This window comes from Polypterus senegalus, chromosome 3 (genome assembly GCF_016835505.1).
Source record: "Polypterus senegalus isolate Bchr_013 chromosome 3, ASM1683550v1, whole genome shotgun sequence".
Taxonomy (NCBI): Eukaryota; Metazoa; Chordata; class Cladistia; order Polypteriformes; family Polypteridae; genus Polypterus; species Polypterus senegalus.
Window position 1 is genome coordinate 203621052 of NC_053156.1, and position 16364 is coordinate 203637415.

The following is a 16364-nucleotide window of genomic DNA, read 5'->3' on the forward strand; positions in this document are numbered from 1 at the left end:
CTGCACTAGTTGCAAACGATTTATATCTTTTTGGGTAGTCCTGAGAGGAGTGCGTTACAGTAATCTAGTCGACTGAAAACAAACGTGAACTAATTTCTCAGCATCTTTCAGTGATAAAGAGGTCTAACTTTACTTATGTTTCTTAAGTGAAAAATGCTGTCCTAATGATCTGATTAATATGTGATTTAAAATTCAGATTACAGTCAACAATCACCCCTAAGCTTTTTACCTCCGTCTTGACTCTTAATCCTAATGTATCCAGTTTATTTCTAATAGCCTCATTGTATCCATTATTGCTGATCACTAAAATTTCAGTTTTCTTTATTTAACTTGAGAAAATTACTATTCATCCATTCTGAGATACTAGTCAGACATTGTGTTAGTGAATCAATAGAATCGGGTCATCAGGTGCTATTGATAAGTACAGCTGTGTGTCATCAGCATAGCTGTGGTAGCTCACGTTGTGCCCTGAGATAATCTGACCTAACGGAAGCATGTAGATTGAGAATAACAGCGACCCAGGATAGAGCCTTGTGGAACACCATATTGATATCATGTGTCTTCGAGTTGTAATTCCCACAACTAACAAAATATTTTCTCCCTGTCAGGTAGGATTCAAACCAATTTAAGACACTGCCAGAGAGGCCCACCCATTGACTAAGGCGATTTCTAAGAATGTTGTGATCAATGGTGTCAAATGCAGCACTCAGATCTAAGAGGATGAGAACAGATAAATGGCCTCTGTCTGCATTTACCCGCAAGTCATTTACTACTTTAACGAGTGCAGTTTCTGTGCTGTGATTTGTTCTAAAACCTGACTGAAATTTATCAAGAATAGCATGTTTATTTAGGTGGTCATTTAACTGCATAATGACTGCCTTCTCTAGAACTTTACTTAAGAAGGGCAAGTTAGAGATGGGTCTAAAATTTTCAAGAGCGAGGGGTCAAGATTATGTTTCTTAAGTAGGGGTTTAACTACAGCAGTCTTAAGACAGTCTGGGAAGACCCCAGTATCTAGTGACGAATTTACTATGTCAAGAACATTATCAATTAGCACGCCTGATACTTCTTTGAAAAACCTTGTTGGTATCGGGTCAAGGACGAGGTGGAGGGTTTTAATTGAGATATTATTTTTGTAAATCAGGTAAATCTATCCTAGTGAAAGAGTTTAATTTGTTTATAACAGGATGTTGGGGTTTAGGGGGATCCTTAGTGTTGGGGAGATATACTATGTTATTTCTAATATCATTAATTTTTGATTGAAGAATACAGCGACAGCCTCACAGGTTTCACTGGAAGCACTTAGGAGGCATTCCTTTGAGCTACCTGGGTTTAGTAGGTGATCAATTGTTGAAAATAAGACTCTAGGATTACTAGCATTGTTATTTATAATATTAGAGAAATAGCAGCGTCTCTCAAGACGGACAGTGTTATTGTATTCTGTTATTTTGACTTTTAATATTTCGTGGTGGATAGTAAGTTTACTCTTCCTCCATTGACGCTCAGCTCTACGGCATGTTCTCTTTAAATCAGACACTCTTTGGGTCTTCCATGGTATACCAATGCTAGAAGATTTTTTCACTGTCTTTTCAGGTGCAACTATGTCAACAGCAGCTCTAACTTTAGAATTAAATCTTTCCACCTTACTATTTACATTGTCCTCGCTATTATAGCTGGCACTATAAACGGACTGATTGCTTAAAATGTTTGTAAGTTTTAAAGCTGCTGCCGAATCAAAGAAGCGTTTTTTAACAATATGCTTCTCATGAGTGTTTTTTATCATTATTTCTATATTAAAAAGTAGAAGAAAATGGTCTGATAGACCAATATCAATGATCTGTTTTATATCAACTTTCAGTCCTTTAGTAATCACTAAGTCTAATGTATGACCTGTAGCCTTGATACCAACTACCAGAGCAGGATACTAAAAAAAAGAGAACAGAAATGGTTCACTAATAATAAACTATGATGGTCAAAACAACTTTAGACAAATAGTTGACAGATGTTTACAGTACAAAATATAAACAACCATATTTTCAGTTCTGTATTAGTTGTTGGCATTCAGCTTTTTATTTGCCAAGATAGATGGGGCAGCCGTTACATTTGCAGATCATTCCAGCATTTGACACCCTTGTAACTAAAAGTTCTGCCCCTTTGGCAGTTTTAGCACAGGAATTACAAGGTGACCTGCAACTTGTAGTCACAATGTACACTCTGGGATGCAGACATTAAGTACAGACATAGACAAATTTGTTGGCACCCTTACTCTTTTTAATATACATATATAATTAAAATTTTAGGGACATTCAGTTCGTATAATTAAATCATTTACAAACATGGAAAAATTTGCTTATACCCATCCACAAAAAAAGAAGAAGAACCCACAATTGTCTCTGAAAAAACCTGAAACTAACAAATGTTATTGGCATCCATCATTGTTTATTCCATATTTAACAAAATTAACAGATTTGCATTCAAAGTAATATTTCAAATAATAACATAAATAAAATTGGCATGGACAAAAATAACCTATTATTCTGCTACACGACCTCACTACAAGTGATTACTAGAGGTCTGCGCCTGAGACTTCTGCACCTGTCAACAGGTAGTTTGCTCACTTGTTCTGACCAAACTGCTCCAGCTGTGTTGGGTTTAAAGGGTGTCTTCTCCACACTGCATGTTTCAGTTTTTTTCCATAGATGTTTGATAGGATTCAAATGAAGATTCATGGAAGGCCACTTCAGCATACTCTGACTGAGACAAACCTTTCTGAATCTGGGCAGTATGTTTTGCTCCAGAATGTCTCGATAGTCATGAGATTTCATTGTTCCATTCACAGGCTTAAGACACCCTGTGCCAGATGCAGCAAAGCAGCCCCTAAAAATTACAGAGCCTCTTCCATGTTTCACAGTAGATATGGTGTTCTTATCTTTGAAAGCTTCTTTTTTTTCTGTGGACACAGAGCTGATGTGACTTGCTAAAAAGCTCCAGTTTTGTTCTATCCAAAGGGTATTCTCACAGAGGCATTGTAGCTTATCATTATGAATTTTAGCAAATTACAGTCTGTTTTTTTTGTGTGGAGTTCACCTGGGTCTACTTCTATTGAGCCCACTGTCACCCAAAAAGCGATGGATGGTGCAATCAGACACTGATGGACACTGACCTTGGAGTTCAGATAAATATCTCTTTGGAAGTTGTCCTTGGCTTTTTGTCTACCATTCTCACTATCCTTCTGCCCATTCTGATGTCGATTTTCCTTTTGTGGCCACATCCAGGGAAGTTGTACAATGAACTTTTTAATATTTTCAACTGTTGTCTCAGGGATATCTAGAAGCTTGGAGGTGGTGTTATAACCTTTGTCTTTAACATGCTTGTCAACAAATTTCTTTTTGATCTCCTCAGACAACTTTCTCCTTGGCTCTCTCTGGTTCATGTTCAGTGTGGGACACACAATGACATCAAAGAGCAGAGTGACTACTTTTCTCAATTTTAATAGGCTGAATTACTGATTGCATGCTTTGAGGTATATGTGAGGTAATTAAATAATAGGATTCAAGTTATTTCTTTAAACTAGTTGTTTTCTTTATGATCTTTAAGAGATGTAGCAACAACATTACAACATTTTAGAATATCTTTGTAGAATATGTCCAGCCATTTCAGAATATCTTCTGCAGGATAACGGTGGAGATCAAGAAGCGGAGGAGAGTGAGAACAGAGCCAAGGATCAAATGGTGGAAGCTGAAAAAGGAAGATTGCATGGTTGAGGGTAGAGATAAGACAGGCACTGGGTGGCAGTTAAGAGTTACCAGACAGTTGGGCAACTACAGCAGAAGTAGTAACAGTGACAGCAAGCAGGGTGCTTGGCGTGAAATCTGGACAGAGGAAGGAGGAAAAGGAAACTTGGTGGTGGAATGGGGAAGTACAGGAGATTATACAGAGGAAGAGATTGACAAAGAAGAAGTGGGATAGTCAGAGAGATGCAAAGAGTAGACAAAAGTACAAGGACATAATTCATAAGGTGAAGAGAGAGGTGGTGAAGGCTAAAGAAAAAGTGTATAATGAGTTGTATGAGAGATTGGACACTAAGGAGGGAGAAAAGGACTTGCGCCTATTGGCTAGACAGAGGGACCGAGCTGGGAAAGATGTGCAGCAGATTAGGGTGATAAAGGATAAAGATGGAAATGCACTCACAAGTGAGGAGGGTGTGTTGAGCAGATGGAAAGAGTACTTTGAGAGGCTGATGAATGAAAAGAATAAGAGAGAGAGAGAAGGTTGGATGATGTGGCAATAGTGAATCAGGAAGCGCAATGAATTAGCAAGGAGGAAATGAGGACAGCCATGAAGAATGGAAAGGCCGTTGGTCCAGATGACATACCTGTGGAAGCATGGAGGTGTTTAGGAGAGATGGCAGTGGAGTTTTTAACCAGATTGTTTAATTGAATCTTCAAAAGTGAGAAGATACCTGAGGAACAGAGAAGAAGTGAACTGGTACCAGCTTTTAAGAATAAGTGGATGTGCAGACCTGTAGTAAAGAGTAGTGGAAGCTAGGTTGAGAAGGTAGGTGATGATTAGTGAGCAGCAGTATGGTTTCATGCTAGCAAAGAGCACTACAGCTGTGATGTTTAATCTGAGGGTGTTGATGGAGAAGTATAGAGAAAGGCCAGAAAAGTTACATTCCATCTTTGTGGACCTGGAGAAAGTATAGGACAGGGTGCCTTGGGAAGAGTTGTAGTATTGTATGAGAAAGTGTCACAATGATGAGGTTTGCGGAAGGAGTGACAGATGCATTCAACGTGAAGGTGGGATTACATTAGGAGCCCTTTCTTATTTGCAATGGTGAGGGACAGGCTGACAGACAAGATTAGACAGGAGTCCCCATGGACTATGTGGATGACATTGTGATCTGTAGTGAGAGTAGGGAGCAGGTTGTGGAGACCCTGGAGAGGTGGAGATATGCTCTAGAGAGGACAGGAATGAAGGTACTTTAGAAGTAGACAGATACAGCTGTATTTCCTGATTTTATTTAGGATCAATGATGTATTATCTGCAACTTATTCAACTAAATTGGCAAAAATTAGAATGATATGAGCACATTGTGTGTGTGTGTTTGTGTGTGTGTGTGTAGCATTACAGTAGTTAGTTATACTTCAGACACAAGGATAAAGATTGCATATTCATCTTTTACAATCCTTAATCAGACAATGCCTCTCTTCCCTTATATTTTTTGCTTGCAAGTACAAAGTGACGATCAGAAAGGATAGAGCAGCTTCGATAAAAATTTAAATTCAAACTTTGTAAATTTAGTGTATCTTGGTATTGTCTGAAGAATTTCCACCTTCTCATAAAGTAATAGGTTTTGTTTTTTTTTTCTTTTTCTTTTTTGAATTTAATACTTGGTCATTCATTTTCACTCCCTTGAACATTTCTATGACAGCATGAAATAAATACATATTATTTAGATGTTTACAGTCATTCATTTCTTGTGATGGTCATTTCCATACTATATTTTCTTTTATGCCATTTCTAAAAAGTAGGCATTTTTGTACCATGATAACAAGCACAAGTATTCAGAGAAAAGTGTAACACATTATAACTTTTTACTAAGTATATAAATTTAATATAGTAACAGATATGTCAAAACCTTTTCAAAATAACCACAGCAAGTGACAGAGTAACTGCAAAATTTCATGTTAAGTAGATTGAAATGTAATGAGGTTAAATGAAGCAATCGTATCATTAAAGACTAATGAATCATGAGTACCATTTTCGATCATTTTGGCTAGCCAAGCATTCAACTCGGAAGCTTGCACATGAAATGCCACAGTATAAGGGTAGAGAAGTACCTTACGTTTCCGGTGGCTACATCTGTATGAAAGAATATTCGGAGTTCATTTTATCCAGAACAAGAAAAGACTATTAGCTGCAAGACAGAAACAAGTCCTGGAGTGGCTATCATGTATTCTGCAGCAACTTAAATCAGATTTAACTGAATTCATGGTTTAGACTGTAAATAAAAAACAATACTTTCCCTTGCTTTATGAGAAAGTCTTGGTGAAAAGCATTACGATGCAGATCTCCTTTTGCAACTGTTGTTCACCAGAAAAAAAAATCCCATCCTATGGTCATACAACAGCTTTCACACTGTCATCTGTTGAAATTTACTTTAAAATGCATGCATGAATACAATTTAAAGTAACAGAATTAACATATCTCAGCCTTCAAACAGAAAATGTTGTACGGTAGAAGACTGCAAGTTAGCTTGTTTTTGCTCAGTCAGGTGCTAATAAAAAATCAGTTGAACATACAAATCTTGAAAGACTCTCACCTAATAAATGATAATACTTATATAAATGCTTTATGAAAATGATGTAAATTTGCATGATTTAGCTATTTCAAAAGTAGTTAGGATTGTGTTACATTAAAAAACTAAATCTGTAATTCTGTAATATGTAGGTTTTGTTAAAGAACAACATTAAGACATTTTGGAAGACTGACATTCTTTAAAATGTTACACAGTTTTGCTTAGCTTGTGTTTATAAACCTGGCATAATAATAAAAAAAAATGTAATACTGAGGTTCACCCAAGAACAGCTCAACCAGTAGCAATCGGCATAAGCAGAGGCAGTAAGTGGCCCAACCACTGTAACCACGGATGGATAACAACAGAGTAACATGGCAACTAATGCAGTGGAAGGCGATGCAGGGGAGGAAGAAACCAGGGAGAGGACAAACTCACTGGGATGATGTCATAGTAGAGGATTTGGCATTCCTCAAAACATTACTTGAACTCAAAAACAAGGTGCCAAAAACCAAGAACAATGGCAGCATTTCATCGTGTTGACAGTCAGACTATTAATGATGGTCTTATTCTTGGTGTAGCTGCATATAAATGTAGGAAATGACTGATTTCTTAAAGGACTGGTAGTCTGAAGTCTATCACCACTGCAGGACTGGTTAATTCTTTAATTTTTGGTGAAGTCACCCTATCTAATATAAGGGAAAGCATGATGTCAGATCAGATAGGTAATCTGTTATTTAAAAGACACAGAGCATCCCTCAGTAAAATACATCTCACCATCACTGTGCATTCGTATCATACAGACTAGATAAATTGTGATCACAACTGCTGCAGTGATCACTTGTCTCTGTAAATCTGCAGTGTCTGTTATGGTCAAGCCACTGTTCCTCCCTTGGCTCATGTTTAAAGTGCTTCTTTTGACATCTTTGTGCTCTTTTCATTACCGTTCATTTTTTAATTGTTTATGTGGTTTCTATTTATGGGAAAATGTTCTGTTATGTTCCTTGTATTCTGTGTGTGGATCCCCAAAAGACGAGTCCAATTAAGGCTGCTGGGAACTGAAGTCCATGATGCTCATTTCAAATGCACTCTGTTATCTTTTTTTAGTTTTTGACTTGTAACTCTGGATTACACTTTTATATTGTGTTTTTTTTTATTTTGTTTACTTAGATTACATTTGCCAACTTCTTTTTAGCCTTTTATGTATTTTGCTCTTTTTGGTTAATAAACTTCCCCCTTTCTAAAGATTTGTGAACTTGTCTCTTCTATAGCAGGAGTTTCATGTTTCTCCCTCTGGTGAGGCACACTTTCTTGCTTTTGTTTTGAGTTTAAAAGCCTGGCCTACTTTCTAAGACCAAGACTGGCCTGAAGTCTCTAAGTTTCTTGGGACCAGATTTGGATCGGGGTGAGGTTTGTTTTATTGTTATATTGGCTACCAGACCAATCAAAACATTTTCATCTGAAGACACTTGTAAGTGATCTGACAAAGTAGTTCAGATCTCAATAAGAAATGGGATAAAAATAAATCTACTGATAGCTATGCATGCTGATATGACAGTTACTGTAACAAAGAGTTGCACAGAATAAGGAAATAAACCTAGAATAAAGGGGAAGTCATAATAGGACATGCTTGTCCGCACAATAGTGGTGGAGTAAAATGAACATCAGTTTTTTTAACTTCTCCTTGTAAAAATATTTATTATCCTAAGCAAAAATGAAGGTTAATTTAAGGAGATGTTTTCTCTGTTTTACCAAAAGGAAATCTTTACCAGAAACTTTTCGTTATTAGCATTTCATTATTTTCTGGCCATTTGCTGATCCAGATCAGTCCCTACCTCTTAACAGATCTGATATACTAAACGAGTAAAATTAACCAAGATAGTGTGGCGGACCGCCAGGGTCCGGGGGAGCAAACATGGGCTACACAATATCTCCCCTAGGTTGCTACATGGCAGCCCCCCTGGGTGACAGTGGTGCCACAGATTCCCGCAGGGCTTCATGGGAGATGGAGTTCTCCACAGCACTATGGGGACCCGGGGTGGCAACCAGGGTGCGCTGCAGGGGTTCCTGAGCCCGTCTGGGCGGTTTTTCAGCCATACCCGAAGGAGCAACTGGAAACAGGTGATCAAGCACCTGGAGCACTTCCGGATGGACTGTAAAAGGAGCCAGAGTCGGGAGGAGGGAGACAACACTTGCCAGTGAGGAGTGGTGGTGAAGAGGAGATTACTTGTGCTTGTGCTTATGCTTTTTGGTCTTTGTGGGACTGTGTTGTTTCTGCAGGACATGGGGAAGATGTGCCCCACAGGTGAAGAAAATAAAAGTTTATTTCTTTTACACGCGTACATTAATTATTAATGAACATTCATTCTGACATAATGTCCAACTTCTAGATCCGGCAAGTGTGAATAAGATATTGGGGACATTTGGCTATCATTCAACCAAAGAACCTTACTAGATATCTTGGGGAGGCAGCATAAAGAAAAAGGACACCTCATGCCTGGACAAACTGGTGAGGAAGGCAGGCTCTATTGTAGGCACGGAGCTGGACAGTTTGACATCGTGGCAGAGCGATGGGCACTAAGCAGGCTCCTGTTTATCAATCTGTCTGTCTGCCTATCTAGTCTTCACTCATTCGTAGAATATTTTTTTTCCAAGAACTAATTCTTTAGTTTACTTGTTTAATGAGTGCAGGAAACTGACATACAGCCCTTTACAATACTGGTTAAGCACCAGTACAGTTTTGGCAATTTAACATAATAAAAATCTTGTTTTCCTCTGGTGTTAAGCATTGAGAAGTATGGATGATAACACGGTAATTCAACTATTAAAACAAGTTTTATCATATATATGTCAAAGATGATGAGTAAATTGGATACTAATTAAGTAACTTTCCAGTCCATTAAGTTAAAAAAAAAAAAATCAGGAAAAAAGTATCATGTTGCTATCTGCAGAATACCACTAATAACTAATGTGCCTATAAAATGAGTTTTTAGTGTTTTATGTCTCTATAGGAATTAATAAAATACACAGATAGAGAAACATCAGTTGGATTTATTGGTAAATACTAAGATTTGTCTACTTGAAAGTTAAAGTGAATGGTATATTTTTAACTCAATCTATCTATCTATGTATATATAAATATTTGTATAAATATATATATACTGTATATATATATATATATATATATATATATATATATACATATATATATATATACACTGTATATATATCTATACTAATAAAAGGCAAAGCCCTCACTGACTGACTGACTCACTCACTCACTCACTCAATCACTCACTCATCACTAATTCTCCAACTTCCTGTGTAGGTAGAAGGCTGAAATTTGGCAGGCTTATTCCTTACAGCTTACTTACAAAAGTTTTCAGGCAGGTTTCATTTCGAAATTCTATGCGTAACGGTTATAACTGGAACCTACTTATGTACATATATACCGGCCATAGCCTGCAGCTCGGTCGCTGTGTGAGGCGGAGTTGCATCTCTCATCATCATGCCTCCCACGTAATTGACTGCCTGCCCATATAAGGCCGTCCGTCAGAAGCAATCCAATAGAAACACTCTGCCGCTAAATATTCGCGGGTGAAGGACTGTGCTTATGCAGATGAAGATGAGATGGTCAGGGTGGTGTTTGGCACAAACTCAGCGAAACTGCAAGAGAAACTTTTAGGTGCTGGGTCTTAGCTAACATTAAATAAAGCCATGGACATCACACGAGATGGCACCAGCACAGCTGGGAACCTTTGATGCATGTACTCGGAGCGGCTCACGTGAACTGACTGTGAATGCAGTATACAGACAAAAAGCAACAGCTATAATGAGTGCTGAACACAAAGCGCATTACACAATTGAGAAGGCAGCAAAACAATATGAAGCAAGTGACGCACACAAGCATATTCATATGTGCAGCTACTGCGGAAACAAAGAACACGGTGGAAAAGGTCAATGTCCAGCTATAGGAAGACAGTGTAAAAAAAACCCGTGCAAGCAGTGTGTGATGTCTCAAATAAAGAGGAAGACGAGCTGTTTATTGATGCAGTAAGAAAGGATTCGATGAATGAAATCTGTTATCTTTACAACGGTTGACAAACACGCAATGTAACTTGAACACAACACATCCTCCAAATATGAACCTGATTGAAAGAAATAATGATAATCAAATCCTTGATGACAGCCACACTCATAACAGTCACAAAACAATTACATTGACAATCATGTTACATTATTTTTAAAATGTTCCGTTTTCTTTTTCATAACTTCTTTAACACACTACTTCTCTGCTGCGAAGCGCGGGTATTTTGTTATAAATATATATACCCCGATCTACATACTGTCAAATAAACAAACCACACGATGTGGCACGAGGTTTGATTCCCGAGAGGGGGTGCAGTGAGTGTGTACGCCTGATGAGCCCAGAATTAGGACGAAACACGTGTCGCGTACTCTTTGCATTATTTAACAGTAAAATTATATATATATACTTTGTATATATATATACACTCACACACACATATATATGTGTGTATATGTATGTGTGTAGATATGTATATATGTATGTATATGTATATATGTATATATATATATGTGTATATATGTGTGTGTATGTACAGTATGTATGTGTGTATATATATGTAGGTGTATGTATATGTATGTGTATATATATGTAGATATGTATATATACAGTGGTGTGAAAAACTATTTGCCCCCTTCCTGATTTCTTATTCTTTTGCATGTTTGTCACACAAAATGTTTCTGATCATCAAACACATTTAACCATTAGTCAAATATAACACAAGTAAACACAAAATGCAGTTTTTAAATGATGGTTTTTATTATTTAGGGAGAAAAAAAAATCCAAACCTACATGGCCCTGTGTGAAAAGTAATTGCCCCTGAACCTAATAACTGGTTGGGCCACCCTTAGCAGCAATAACTGCAATCAAGCGTTTGCGATAACTTGCAATGAGTCTTTTACAGCGCTCTGGAGGAATTTTGGCCCACTCATCTTTGCAGAATTGTTGTAATTATGCTTTATTTGAGGCTTTTCTAGCATGAACCGCCTTTTTAGGTCATGCCATAGCATGTCAATTGGATTCAGGTCAGGACTTTGACTAGGCCACTCCAAAGTCTTCATTTTGTTTTTCTTCAGCCATTCAGAGGTGGATTTGCTGGTTTGTTTTGGGTCATTGTCCTGTTGCAGCACCCAAGATCGCTTCAGCTTGAGTTAACGAACAGATGGCCGGACATTCTCCTTCAGGATTTTTTGGTAGACAGTAGAATTCATGGTTCCATCTATCACAGCAAGCCTTCCAGGTCCTGAAGCAGCAAAACAACCCCAGACCATCACACTATCACCACCATATTTTACTGTTGGTATGATGTTCTTTTTCTCAAATGCTGTGTTCCTTTTACGCCAGATGTAACGGGACATTTGCCTTCCAAAAAGTTCAACTTTTGTCTCATACCACAAGGTATTTTCCCAAAAGTCTTGGCAATCATTAAGATGTTTCTTAGCAAAATTGAGACGAGCCCTAATGTTCTTTTTGCTTAACAGTGGTTTGCGTCTTGGAAATCTGCCATGCAGGCCGTTTTGCCCAGTCTCTTTCTTATGGTGGAGTCGTGAACACTGACCTTAATTGAGGCAAGTGAGGCCTGCAGTTCTTTAGACGTTGTCCTGGGGTCTTTGTGACCTCTCGGATGAGTCGTCTCTGCGCTCTTGGGGTAATTTTGGTCGGCCGGCCACTCCTGGGAAGGTTCACCACTGTTCCATGTTTTGCCATTTGTGGATAATGGCTCTCACTGTGGTTCGCTGGAGTCCCAAAGCTTTAGAAATGACTTTATAACCTTTACCAGACTGATAGATCTCAATTACTTCTGTTCTCATTTGTTCCTGAATTTCTTTGAATCTTGGCATGATGTCTAGCTTTTGAGGTGCTTTTGGTCTACTTCTCTGTGTCAGGCAGCTCCTATTTAAGTGATTTCTTGATTGAAACAGGTGTGGCAGTAATCAGGCCTGGGGGTGGCTACGGAAATTGAACTCAGGTGTGATACACCACAGTTAGGTTATTTTTTAACAAGGGGGCAATTACTTTTTCACACAGGGCCATGTAGGTTTGGATTTTTTTTTCTCCCTAAATAATAAAAACCATCATTTAAAAACTGCATTTTGTGTTTACTTGTGTTATATTTGACTAATGGTTAAATGTGTTTGATGATCAGAAACATTTTGTGTGACAAACATGCAAAAGAATAAGAAATCAGGAAGGGGGCAAATAATTTTTCATACCACTGTATATGTTGTCGCATTCGGCTGGGGGTGGAGCCCAGCCGGGATGCCCAGGAGGACCGGAGGAGGGCTTGTACCTCCTCCAGACCACAAGGGGGTGACTGCCCGGGTTGTGTTGGGGGCCACGGGTAGAGGGCTTGGAAGCCCAACCCTGTAGGGGCCCATGGCCACTGCCAGGCGGCACCCCGGTGCCTGCACTATCGCATGCGGCTGGGGTGGCGCCCAGCCGGGACGCCCAGGAGGACCGGAGGAGGGCTTCTGCCTCCTCCAGACCGCGAGGGGGCGACCGCCCTGGTTGTGTTCGGGGCCCCGGTGCCTGAAGGAACCTGGAGCCCAGCACTTCCGCCACACCAGGACACTGGGACGTGCACTGACTTTGTTGTAAATATAATCTGTAAATAAACGTGTGTTGGGTGCAAAAACGATGTCCGCCTGTCTGTGTCTGGGTCCAGTTCCACAATGTATATATATGTGGATGTATATGTATATATATGTAGATATGTATGTATATGTATATGTGTATACATGTATATATATATATATGTTTATATGTGTGTGTGTGTGTGTGTGTATAAATATATACATACACTGTGTGCACAATTATTAGGCAAGTGAGTATTTTGACCATATCATCATTTTTAATGCGTATATTCCAACTCCAAGCTGTATTAACTTGAATGCTTATTGGATTTAAGCATGTCAGGTGATGTGTATTTGTGTAATGAGGGAGGGTGTGGCCTAAGGAGATCAACACCCTATATCAAGGTGTGCAGAATTATTAGGCAGCTAGTTTTCCTCAGGCAAAATGGGCCAAAAAAGAGATTTAACTGACTCTGAAAAGTCAAAAATTGTAAAAAGTCTTTCATAGGGATGCAGCACTTTTGGAATTGCTAAGATATTGGTGTGTGATCACAGAACCATCAAACATTTTGTTGCAAATAGTCAACAGGGTCGCAAGAAACGTGTTGAGAACAAAAGACGCAAATTAGCTGCCAAAGATTTGAAAAGAATCAAACGTGAAGCTACCAGGAACCCATTATCCTCCAGTACTTTCATATTCCAGAGCTGCAACCTACCTGGAGTGACCAGAAGTACAAGGTGTTCAGTGCTCAAAGACATGGCCAAGGTAAGGAGGGCTGAAACCCAACCACCACTGAACAAGAAACATAAGTTGAAACGTCAAAACTGGGCCAAGAAATATCTGAAGACAGATTTTTTTCAAAGGTTTTATAGACCGATGAGATGAGAGTGACTCTTGATGGACCAGATGGATGGACCTGTGGATCAGTAATGGGCACAGAGCTCCACTCCAACGTGGAGGTGGGGTACTGGTATGAGCTGGTATTTTTAAAGATGAGCTAGTTGGACCTTTTTGCATTGAAGATGAACTCAAAATCAACTCCCAAACCTACTGCCAGTTTTTCAAACACACTTTCTTCAAACAGTGATACAGGAAAAAGACCATGATTTTTATGCAGGCCAATGCTCCATCACTTGCATCGAAGTTCTCCACTGCGTGGCCAGCCAGTAAAGGCCTTAAAGATGAAGGAATAATGACATGGCCCCCCTTCCTCATCTGACCTAAACCCTATCGAGAACTTGTGGGCACTTCTTAAACGCTAGATTTACGGGGGAGAAAAACAATACACCGCTCTGAAGAGTGTCTGGGAGGCTGTAGTCACCGCTTCACAAAAAGCTGATCGTCAACAGATCAAGAAACTGACAGACTCCATGAATGGAAAGGCTTATGACTGTTATTGGAAAGAAGGGTGGCTATATTGGTCATTGATTGATTGATTTATTTTTTTTGAAATGTCAGAGATGTTTATTTGTAAATTTTGAGGTGTTTGTTTATTATTCTCACTATAACAGATGAAAATAAACAAGTGAGATGGGAAAATTTTCATTTTTCCTTTAGTTGCATAATAAATCTGCACACTAATAGTTGACTAATAATTGTGCGCACATATGTATTCCCCTGATGATGTTCACACTCACATTTCCGTTGTGAAACATTCAGGTTTCAGGTTTATTAACATTTTGGATTGACTGATAGCACTGTGTTTGTTCCATATTAAAATTAATCCTCAAAAATACAACTTGCCTAATAATTGTGCACACAGTGTATTTGACAGCAACACTCATAATAGTGGCAAAACAATTACATTGACAATCATGTTACGTTATTTTTTAAATGTCTCCTTTTCTTTTTCATTACTTCTTTAACACACTACTTCTCCACTGCGAAGCGCGGGTATTTTGCTAGTATATATATACACTGCTCACAAAAATTAAAGGAACACTTTTTTTATTGGTCCTGGCATGAAATCAATTAAACCTGTCTGATAATTTTCTGGTTGGTTAAGCAGCTGAGGTCATTGTTAATCACTTTCAGCTGTATTGGTGTTCATGGACTTAATGACAGGTGCACTAAAGTGGCAACAATTAGAAAACCCTCAAAACAGGACTGGTTTTACATGTGGAGGTCATTTCAAGTTTCTCCCTCTTGATCTTTTTTGGCTGGTTTTCCACTCGTGCTAGTTTTGGCTTGAGTAATCATCTCTACTGGCAGTATGAGGCGATTCCTTAACCCTACAGAAGTTGCACAGGTTGTCCAACTTCTCCAGGATGGTACATCCACACGTGCTGCAGCAAGAAGGTTTAATGTGTCTCCCAGCACAATCTCCAGAACATGGAGGAGATTTCAGGAGACTGGCTGTTATTCTCGGAGAGCTGGACAGGGCCGTAGAAGGTCCTCAACCCATCAGCAGGACCGAAACCTGCCCCTTTGTGCAAGGCGGAACAGGCTGAGCACTGCTCGTTCCCTACAGAATGACCTCCAGAGGGCCACTGGTGTGAATGTCTCTACCCAAACAATGAGGAACAGACTTCATGAAGATGGCCTGAGGGCCCGACGTCCTGTAGTGGGCCCTGTGCTCACTGCCCAGCACCGTGGCGCTCGACTGGCATTTGCTCAAGAACACCAGAATTGGCAAGTCCGCCACTGGCGCCCTGTACTTTTTACAGACGAGAGCAGGTTCACCCTGAGCAGCTGTGATAGACTAGAAAGAGTCTGGAGAAGACAAGGAGAACGATATGCTGCCTGCAATGTCGTTCAACATGACAGGTTTGGTGGTGGGTCAGTGATGGTCTGGGGAGGCATATCCATGGAGGGACGCACAGACATCTACTGCGTAGGAAATGGTGCTCTGACTGCCATAAGGTATCGAGATGAAATCCTTGAACCCATTGTCAGACCCTATGCTGGTGCAGTAGGTCCTGGTTTCCTCCTAATGCACGACAATGCCCGGCCTCATGTGGCAAGAGTATGCAGGCAGTACCTGGAGGATGAAGGAATTGAAACAATTGAACGGCCTTCACGATCCCCTGACTTAAACCCAATAGAACATCTGTGGGACATTATGTTTCGGTCCATTAGGCGCCGCCAGGTTGCTCCTCAGACTGTACAACAGCTCAGGGATGCCCTCATACAGATCTGGGAGGAAATGCCACAAGACACCATCCGTCGTCTCATTAGGAGCATGCCCCGACATTGTCAAGCATGCATACAAGCTCGTGGTGGCCACACAAGATACTGAAAAGCATTTTGAGTAGCAGAAATTAAGTTTTGAAAAAAATGGACTAGCCTGCCACATCTTCATTTCACTCTGATTTTAGGGTGTCTACACAATTGAGCCCTCTGTAGGCAGAAAACTTTTATTTCCATTAAAAGACTTGGCATCCTTTTGTTCCTAAGACATTGCCC